The sequence below is a fragment of the Bos grunniens genome, chromosome 11, assembly GCF_055505025.1.
Source record: "Bos grunniens cultivar Pamir isolate PY7600 chromosome 11, Bosgru_T2T1.0, whole genome shotgun sequence".
Classification (NCBI taxonomy): Eukaryota; Metazoa; Chordata; class Mammalia; order Artiodactyla; family Bovidae; genus Bos; species Bos grunniens.
In genome coordinates this window covers 17,793,767-17,803,119 of record NC_141175.1, presented here as the reverse complement: position 1 = coordinate 17,803,119, position 9,353 = coordinate 17,793,767, and positions in this window count along the sequence as shown.

The following is a 9,353-nucleotide window of genomic DNA, read 5'->3' as shown; positions in this document are numbered from 1 at the left end:
AAAACTGACCTTTTCCAGTCCTGTGGCCACTTCTGAGTTTTCCAAATGTGCTGACATATTGAGTGCAGCACTTTCACAGCATCATCTTCCAGGATTTGAAATAGCTCAACTGGAATTCCATCACCTCCACTAGCTTTGTTCGTAGTGATGCTTCCTAAGGCCCACTTGATTTCACATTTCAGGATGTCTGGCTCTAGGTGAGTGATCACACCATCATGATTATCTGGGTCGTGAAGATCTTTTTTGTATAGTTCTTCTGTGTAGTCTTGCCACCTCTTTTTAATATCTTCTGCTTCTGTTAGGTCATACCATTTCTGTCCTTTATTGCGCCTATCCTTGCATGAAATATTCCCTTGGCATCTCTAATTTTCTTGAGGCAATCTCTAGTCTTTCCCATTCTATTGTTTTCCTCTGTTTCTTTGCATTGATCACTGAGGAAGGCTTTCTTATCTCTCCTTACTATTCTTGGAACTCTGAATTCAAATGGGTATCTCCTTCCTTTTCTCCTTTGCCTTTCACTTCTCTTCTTTTCACAGCTATTTGTAAGGCCTCCTCAGACAACCATTTTGCCTTTTTGCATTTCTTTTTCTTGGGGATGGTCTTGATCACTGCCTCCTGTACAATGTCATGAACTTCCATCCATAGTTCTTCAAGAACCCAAAAAGGATGGGTCATGGTGGAGAGTTCTGACAAAACGTGGTCCACTGGAGAAGGGAATGGCAAACCACTTCAGCATTCTTGCCTTGAGAACCCCATGAACAGTATGAAAAGGCAAAAAGATAGGATACTGAACGATGAACTCCCCAGGTCAGTAGGTGCCCAATATGCTACTGGAGATCAGTGGAGAAATAACTCCAGAAAGAATGAAGAGACAGAACCAAAGGAAAAACAACACCCAGTTGTGGATATGACTGGTGATAGAAGTAAAGTCCGATGCCGTAAAGAGCAATATTGCATAGGAACCTGGAATGTTAGTTTCATGAATCAAGGCAAACTGCTACTACTAAGTTGCTTCAGTCATGTCCGACTCTGTGTGATCCCATGGATGGCAGCCTACCAGGCTCCTCCATCCATGGGATTTTCCAGGCAAGAGTACTGGAGTGGGTTGCCATTTCCTTCTCCCAAACTGGAAGTGGTCAAACAGGAGATGGCATGAGTGAACATGAACATTTTAGGAATTGGTGAACTAAATGGACTGGAATGGGTGAATTTAACTCAGATGACCATTATGTTTACTACTGTGGGCAAGAATCCCTAAAAAAAAAAAAAAATGGAGTAGCCATAATAGCCAACAAGAGTCTGAAATGCATTACTTGAATGCAATCTCAAAAATGACAGAATGATCTTTGTTCCCTTCCAAGGCAAACCATTCAATACCACAATAATGTAAGTCTATGCCCTGAACGCAATGCTGAAGAAGCTGAGTTGAATGGTTCTACGAAGACCTACAAGACCTTCTAGAACTAACACCTCAAAAAGATGTTGTTTTCATTATAGGGGACTGGAATGCAAAAGTAGGAGGTCAAGAAATACCTGGAGTAAGAGGCAAGTTTTGCTTTGGAGTACAGAATGACGCAGGGCCAAAGCTAACAGAGTTTTGCCAAGAGAACGCACTGGTCATAGCAAACACCCTCTTCCAACAACACAAGAGACAAGTCTACACATGGACATCACCAGATGGTCAATACTGAAATCAGATAGATTAGATTCTTTGCAGCCAGAGATGGAGAAGCTCTATACAGTCAGCAAAAACAAGACCGGGAGCTGACTGTGGCTCAGATCATGAACTCCTTATTACCAAATTCAGACTTAAATTGAAGAAAGGAGGGAAAACCACTAGACCATTCAGGTATGACCCTAATCAAATTCTTTATGATTATACAGTGGAAGTGAGAAATAGATTCACTTATACATATATATCTATTCTCTTATAATTCTTTTCCATTATAAGTAATTACAAGATATTGAATATGGTTCTTTGTGCTGTTCAGTAGCTCCTTGTTGATTATCTGTTTTACACATAGTAGTGTGTATTGACAGAGAAGGTGATGGCACCCCACTCCAGTACTCTTGCCTAGAAAATCCCATGGACGAAGGAGCCTGGTAGGCTGCAGTCCATGGGGTCGAAAAGAGTCGGACACGACTGAAGCGACTTAGCCGCAGCAGCAGCAGCAGCAGCAGCAGCAGCAGTGTGTATTGAAGGGAGGAGAAGAGGGCAACAGAGGATGAGGTGATTGGATGGCATCACTGACTTGATGGACATGAGTTTGAACAAGCTCTGAGAGTTGGTGATGGCTAGGGAAGCCTGGTGTGCTGCAGTCCATGGGGTTGCAAAGAGTCAGACACGACTGATTGACTGAAATGAACTGGACACCACTGATTGAACTGAAAGGACACCACATCTTTTTTATCCATTCATCTGTCAAGGATATTTAGGCTGCTCCTATGTCTTATTTATTATGAATAGTGCTGCTATGAGCATCGGGGTGCATATTTCTTTACAAATTATGGTTTTCTTTGGATATATGTTCAGGAGTGGGGTTGCTGGATCATATAGTAGTTCTACTTTTAGTTTTCTAAGGAACCAAATACATGTTCTCCATAGTGGCTGTGCCAACCTACCTTCCCACCAATGGTGTTGGAATTGTCTCCACATTCTCTCCAGCATTTATTATTTGTAGACTTTTTAATGATGGCCATTAAAAAGTGACCAGTGTGACTGGTGTGAGGTGGTACCTCACTATAGTTTTGAAATGCATTTTTCTAATAACTAACATGCTTCTTAGTTGTCAAGAATTACTGTGGTTTTTCATTTTCACATTTTTCCTAGAAAATGTTGTTCAACTGTGTATTGGGATTTTCTCTCCTTGAACCCTCTTTGATCAGAATAGCGTTTGATTGCTCCTGTGTGGTCTGGTTTTCAAGAGACTTGTAGGAAGTTGGGATAGTCCTCGTGGTTAAGTTTGTGAAACCACCAGCCTAGCTCATCTCTTACTAGCTGAGCTGACTGGGTTACTTTATCTCTCTGGATCTTTAATTCCTCATCTGCAAGACCAGATATCTCAAGGGATCCTTGAGGAGACTGAAAATTCTAATTTGTGTGAATCACTTAGAACATTCAGTTAGGGTTAGCTTTTGTTATCATACTTGTGTTGTATTTTGAGTGGAAACAGAGATGATTTTCATTTCATTGGGAAGGAAACTGAAACTAAATTCACTGTGACTGAAACTGAAAGTAAATTACCAAGCCTGTCACGTGTGCACGGAGAAACAAAAACCAAGTCTGTTTCCATTTCAAATCAAATATTGAGTAATGTAATAGAAGGTAACCATACAGGCTTTTGAAGCCAAACATTTAGAGGTTTGAATCTCAGTTCAGTCAGTATTGTTTTGTTCAGGCTAACTTTCTTTACCTGCCTGATATTGTTAACACATCTGGGAAATATGGGTGTTAATGTCTGTCTCACCTAGAGCATTTTAAGGATTAGATGACACGATGTTTATTAAGCACAGAAGAAAGAGCTAGAGAGAATCAATTAGAAATATCTAGCCTGTAAAGTCCCACAGACGGGGGAGCCTGGTAGGCTGCAGTCCTTGGGGTCGCTGGGAGTCGGACACGACTGAGTGACTTCCCTTTCACTTTTCACTTTCATACATTGGAGAAAGAAATGGCAACCCACTCCAGTGTTCTTGCCTGGAGAATCCCGGGGACAGGGGAGCCTTGTGGGTTGCTGTCTATGGGGTTGCACGGAGTCAGACACGGCTGAAGCGACTTAGCAGCAGCAGCACATTTAACATTGTGTACCAGGCACTGGGTTATATTTTGAAGTCACTAACTTACCTTGTTGTTTTATTGTAAAATCATATTTGACTGTTACAACCCTGTGGACTACAGCCCACCAGGCTCCACTGTCCATGGGATTTTCCAGGCAAGAATACTGTAGTGGGGAGCCATTTCCTCCTCCAAGGATCTTCCCAGCCCAGGAATCGAACCCACTTCTCCTACACTGGCAGGCAGATTCTTTACTACTGAGCCAACTTATCTTACAGCTGGTAAAACCTATGTCACATAGGGAGTGAGGGTTTGAACCAGGACTTAAACACCTGCAATACTGCTCAATAATTGATAATTACTATCAAATTATTTTATGATTTCTTCTTTAGTCTGTCCTATTCAAGGCAGTTTCTTTTATTCATTCATTTGCTCATTCAATAATTCATTCAGGGATTCATGATTCATTCAAGAATCATTCAGGGATTGTTTATTTCCTTCCTTTCTTTTTTTTTTAAATTTTATCTATTTTATTTTGGCTGTACTGGGTCTTCGTTGTTGCATGCAGGCTTTTTCTAGTTGCGGCGAGCGGGTCGGTGGCTACTGTCTAGTTATGGTGTGTGGGCTTTTCATTGCAGTGGCTTTTCTGTTGTGGAGCACAGATTAGTTGCTTAAGAGCACGGGCTTAGTTGCTCCACAGCACGTGTGATGTTCGCGGACATCAAACCTGAGAGATCAAACCTGTGTCCCCTGCATCGGCAGGCAGATTCTAAATGCCCGAGTAACAGCCAAATGTCACCGCCATTTTTCTTTAGCCAGGCACTTTTTCCTTTGAACACCTGCACGTCCCTAAGGTAGCCCCTCCTCCCAGACGTGCATCATCCTTGAAGCAACATCAAACAGCTACTGCCACAGGTTAGACTATGGAATCCATTTAGCTACTTGAAGTCTTCATATTATTTCTCTGGTAAATCTTGTGTTGAGTATCTTCTGGATAAAGAAAAGTGCACAATTCACACATGTGCAGCTGAACAAATTTTGGATGCTCTGGACACATGTGTGTAACAATCGTCTTGATCAAGAGATAGAACTTTTCCCAGACCTTCAGACGTCCAGGACCTCCCCCCAGGGTCCTAAACCCTACCTCTGCCCCAAAGATAACCCTGTCCTGTTTTCTAAGACCACATCCTAGGTGAGCCTGCTTTTGGAGTTGTTATGAATGGAATCACACCATACATACTCTTTTCTGTGTAGTTTCTTTCACTTGAGGTTATCTTTGTAGATTTATCCACTTGGTTGTGTCTAGAGTACTCTGTTCATTTTTGTAGCTGTCTAGGATTCCGTTGCTCAGATTTACCACAATCCACTTAATATATCACAAACCACGTCATCATTATGAGGAGCGTTTGGACTGTTTTCTCATTATGCTATGAATTTTCTTGTACTTGTCTTTCGGTCGACATCAGTATGCATGTGTGTTGGGTATACACCCAGGAGTGGGCTCGTTGGTTCATGCAATATGCACATGTTTCCCTTTAGTACTTATTTCCATAGAGTTTTCCAGAGTGCTGGACCTATTTACACTCCAACCAGAATAATAGAAGGGTTCCCATTGTTCCTTATCTTCCTTCTCACTTGGTATTGTCATTGTAAAAGTTTTGTTTTGCGTGGTTTAATGTTAGCCATCTCAGTGGGTGTGGAGTGGTGTCTCATTGTGGTTTTAGTCCCCAGTTTCCTGATGACTAATGATGTTAAGCATCTTTTTAATATGTTTATTTGGAGACGGAAATGGCAATCCACTCTAGTATTCTTGCCTGGGAAATCCCATGGTCAGAGGAGCCTGGCAGGCTACAGTCCATGGGGTCATGAAAGAGTTGGATATGACTTAGCTACTAAATAACAACAACAACATGTTTGTTAGCTATTCGGTTATTCTGTTTTGTGAGGTGCCTGTTCAAATTCCTGGCTTTTTTGTGTGTTAGGTTTTCTGCATTTTTATTATTGATTCGTAGGAAGTCATGTACCATGTGCTTTCTTGGTTATATGTATTGCAAACTTATTTAACTCTTTGTCGTTCCTGTTCACTGATTTACTGGTTGTAATTTAGATCATCTGATGAGTGTCATTTCACTAATTTGCAGAGCCGTATTTGTGCATATGAGTATTTCAATAAACAAAATGGAATATGAAAGTGCTTCAGAATAAGAGTTCTTGAACTTTTAAGTTCTGTATGTGTGTGTGTGTGTGTGTGTGTGTGTGTGTGTGTGTGTTGGATTGTGTTTACGAGTCTTAGGACCACCCACATGTTTGCTAATTGGCCACAAGGACTTGCAGGTCTTTGGAGCAGGTCACACTCACAGCTGAGGTTTATTCCAGGGAAGAGGTGCAGAGCAAGGACAACAAAGCAAAGAGGGACATCAGAGGAGTTTGGAGAGGTGGGCGCAGCTTCTGAGTCTTTCCCTTCTGGGCTGCACAGATAGATGTCCTTTTCCTCCCCCGCCCAAGACAGGTGTGAGAAAGCAGGTCAGGGATGCCTGAGGAGTCTCCCAGGTCTGCCTTGATGTTGCTGAGTTCAGTCCAAGCTCGCTCTGCTCACTGCACAACAGGCCACGTTGAGAGATGAGGTGGCATATCGAGAGAAGATGGCAAACTAATGTCTCAAAGTAACCACCTTTTCAGGGACTGGAGGCCACTTTCTTCTATAGAACAGAGAGCAGGAGGAGAGGAGGAAGGCAAGTAAAGAGCCCATTAATCTTACAAATATCCCTAGAATGCCAGCCTCAGAGAAAATGTGTATATTTCTTTTTTCTTACAGCCATCCACAGATGGACAGGGTCAGGTTGTTTCCCCGAACAAATGTACTTCGGTTTAACATTCAGGCAGAGGGGCAGGGTCCCCCAAGGGAGGCCATTGTGGGTGGACAGCGTCGTATTAATAAACAAAAGCAACAGGAAGGATCTGACATGTAGTCAGATTTTGTTACAGTGACATGGTGCTGGGCTGGACCTGTAGACACATTCTCCTGTGTCCATCCTTAGCCACCTAATCTCAGGACCCCACCTGGGAATGAGGCACCATGTTGATGGTTGTGCAAAGATACTCAGACAAAACAGAACCATCAGTGATTGATAAGAGAAGCAAGAAACTTTTTTTTTTTTTAAAGTTTCTAAGTTAATTTGTATTTTATCCATCATAGAGCAAAAATACTATTTTAAAAAATCTTTAATTTTATACTGGACTATAGTTGCTTAATGATGTTGTGTTAGTTTCACGTGTACAACAAAGTGATTCAGTTATACGCACACATGTATTCATATCTATTCTTTTTCAAATTCTTTTCCCATTCAGGTTATTACGGAATACTGAGAAGAGTTGAGGGCATATTTCTAGGATTTGGGCAGTATCAATCATGGTTCTAGACTTCCCTGGAAAGATGCCAGGAGTAAGTATCTGCCTTTGCCTTGTTAACTTTCTTCTCACAGAGATCTAGCTAAACTGTCCTTCTTAGTGGGAAAATCAACTCCACATAATAGCATGCCCTTCAAGGCCAGAAGCCCACAAATGTGCCCCAAAGAACTTTTATGAACCAGAAACTAATGGCTTATGTACTAGAGGGTTTACCTGTTTCTTGACAAAGCAGCTGCCTATAAACCTGGCCCAGTGTTTCTCAGAACCTTCAGCTACTTTTCTGGGATTGGGATTATAGAAGCACCACTCTCTTGGATTTATTTTGATATATTTTATTTTCCCAGTTCATTATTTATTTTGTGACATTTGGATTTATTGACGTAGGATTGTATGTGTCTTTTTTGTGTCCTTTATAGTCTGTGGTTCTTTCCTCTCTTGTGTTACTATTAATATTATGCTGATTTCATTTTCTTTTTATGCACTTGAATGGTCTACCTAGAAGCAAATCTGTTTAAACAGGTTTTCAAAAACCAATCTGTTCTTCAAAATAAAAGCTATTTTTTCATTTTATTAATTATTATTAATAATTACTGCATTTATGTTAGTTAATTCTCTCTGCTTTCCCCCTATTAACAGAATGACTAGAATATTTCATATTTAATGTTTTCCTGATTGATGCTGCGTTGAAGATTCTGGCTTTTTATTTTTTTCTGATTTATACATCTCATAAAATTTTATTTCTTATTCATTTTTCTTTTTTGTTTTTTAAATTATGAAAGTATATCACATTTACAAGAGGCTTGGAAAATATAGAACAAAGGTACATTTAGTTCCACTATATATTACAATTATTAAGTGGATAAATTAAGATTTTTAGTTGGAGTTTCAATATCAAACTGTCAAAAATTAACAACAGAATGATATACAGCAATGTAGGATATAGTAGACCTGAAAAACACCATGAACCAATTCAACATAATTAAGATTTATACAATTTTCACACAACTGTAAGATACAAATTCTTTGTTTTTTTTTTTTAAGATACAAATTCTATTCTGGTTCCCATAAACTGCCGCTGCTGTTGCTGCTGCTGCTGCTAAGTCGCTTCAGTCGTAACCGACTCTGTGCAACCCCATAGATGGCAGCCCACTAGGCTCCCCTGTCCCTGGGATTCTCCAGGCAAGAACACTGCAGTGGGTTGCCATTTCCTTCTCCAATGCATGAAAGTGAAAAGTGAAAGTAAAGTTGCTCAGTCGTGTCCGACTCCTAGCAACCCCATGGACCGCAGCCTACCAGGCCCCTCCATCCATGGGATTTTCCAGGCAAGAGTACTGGAGTGGGGTGCCAGTGCCTTCTCCGTCCCATAAACTAGGAGACACTAAAACTTATCCAGGGACATAAAACAAGGTGCAAAATTTCTTGGTCTAAAGATACTGAAGTCACAGAAGAAGCCATAAAATCATCTGACTATTTAAATGAATAAGGCCATGCTATTTGTTTACTCTGGAGTAGGAAATGGCAACCCACTCCAGTATTCCTACCCAGAGAATCCCATGGACAGAGAGATTGAGAGAGAATCCCATGGACAGAGCCTGGTGGGCTATACAGTCCATAGGGTGGCAGAATCCAACAGCACTGAAGTGACTGAGCATATTGGTTTATTCAAAGCCCTCTGAGGTGTCTTCCCAGCTCCCAGCTTCTCTACAGTTACGGGACAGGTCACTGCAGGCAAGTGTATTCAGTCAAACATCCACCCAAGCTGGATCCATCATTCTCTGTCCTAGGCATTTGAAATTGAGCTAAACAATAAGACAGATTTTTTTCCCTTTATCAATGAAGACATTGTGTCTCCGGTCTTCAACACAAGGTTACCACTGACTGAGCCCTGATCCTACAGTGTCACTGAGGTCACAGTCTCCTGGTAGGAAAGTGGAGAGGAAAACTGGAGTGAAGAGCAGATATGACGGGGTCGGGGCGGGTGGGGGGCGGCGGCGGGTCATGGGAAAGAGGTAACAGAGAGGTTCTCTGGAGGATGCACTACAGTCCTGAAGAACAGAAAGAACTTTGTACTTTTCCTGTTTTCTTATCCTCCATACTCTTGACAACCTGCTCTCAAAGTCCAAAAGTCAAATTGTTCATACAGAACTAAAAATATCTTAATCTCAGAATTATT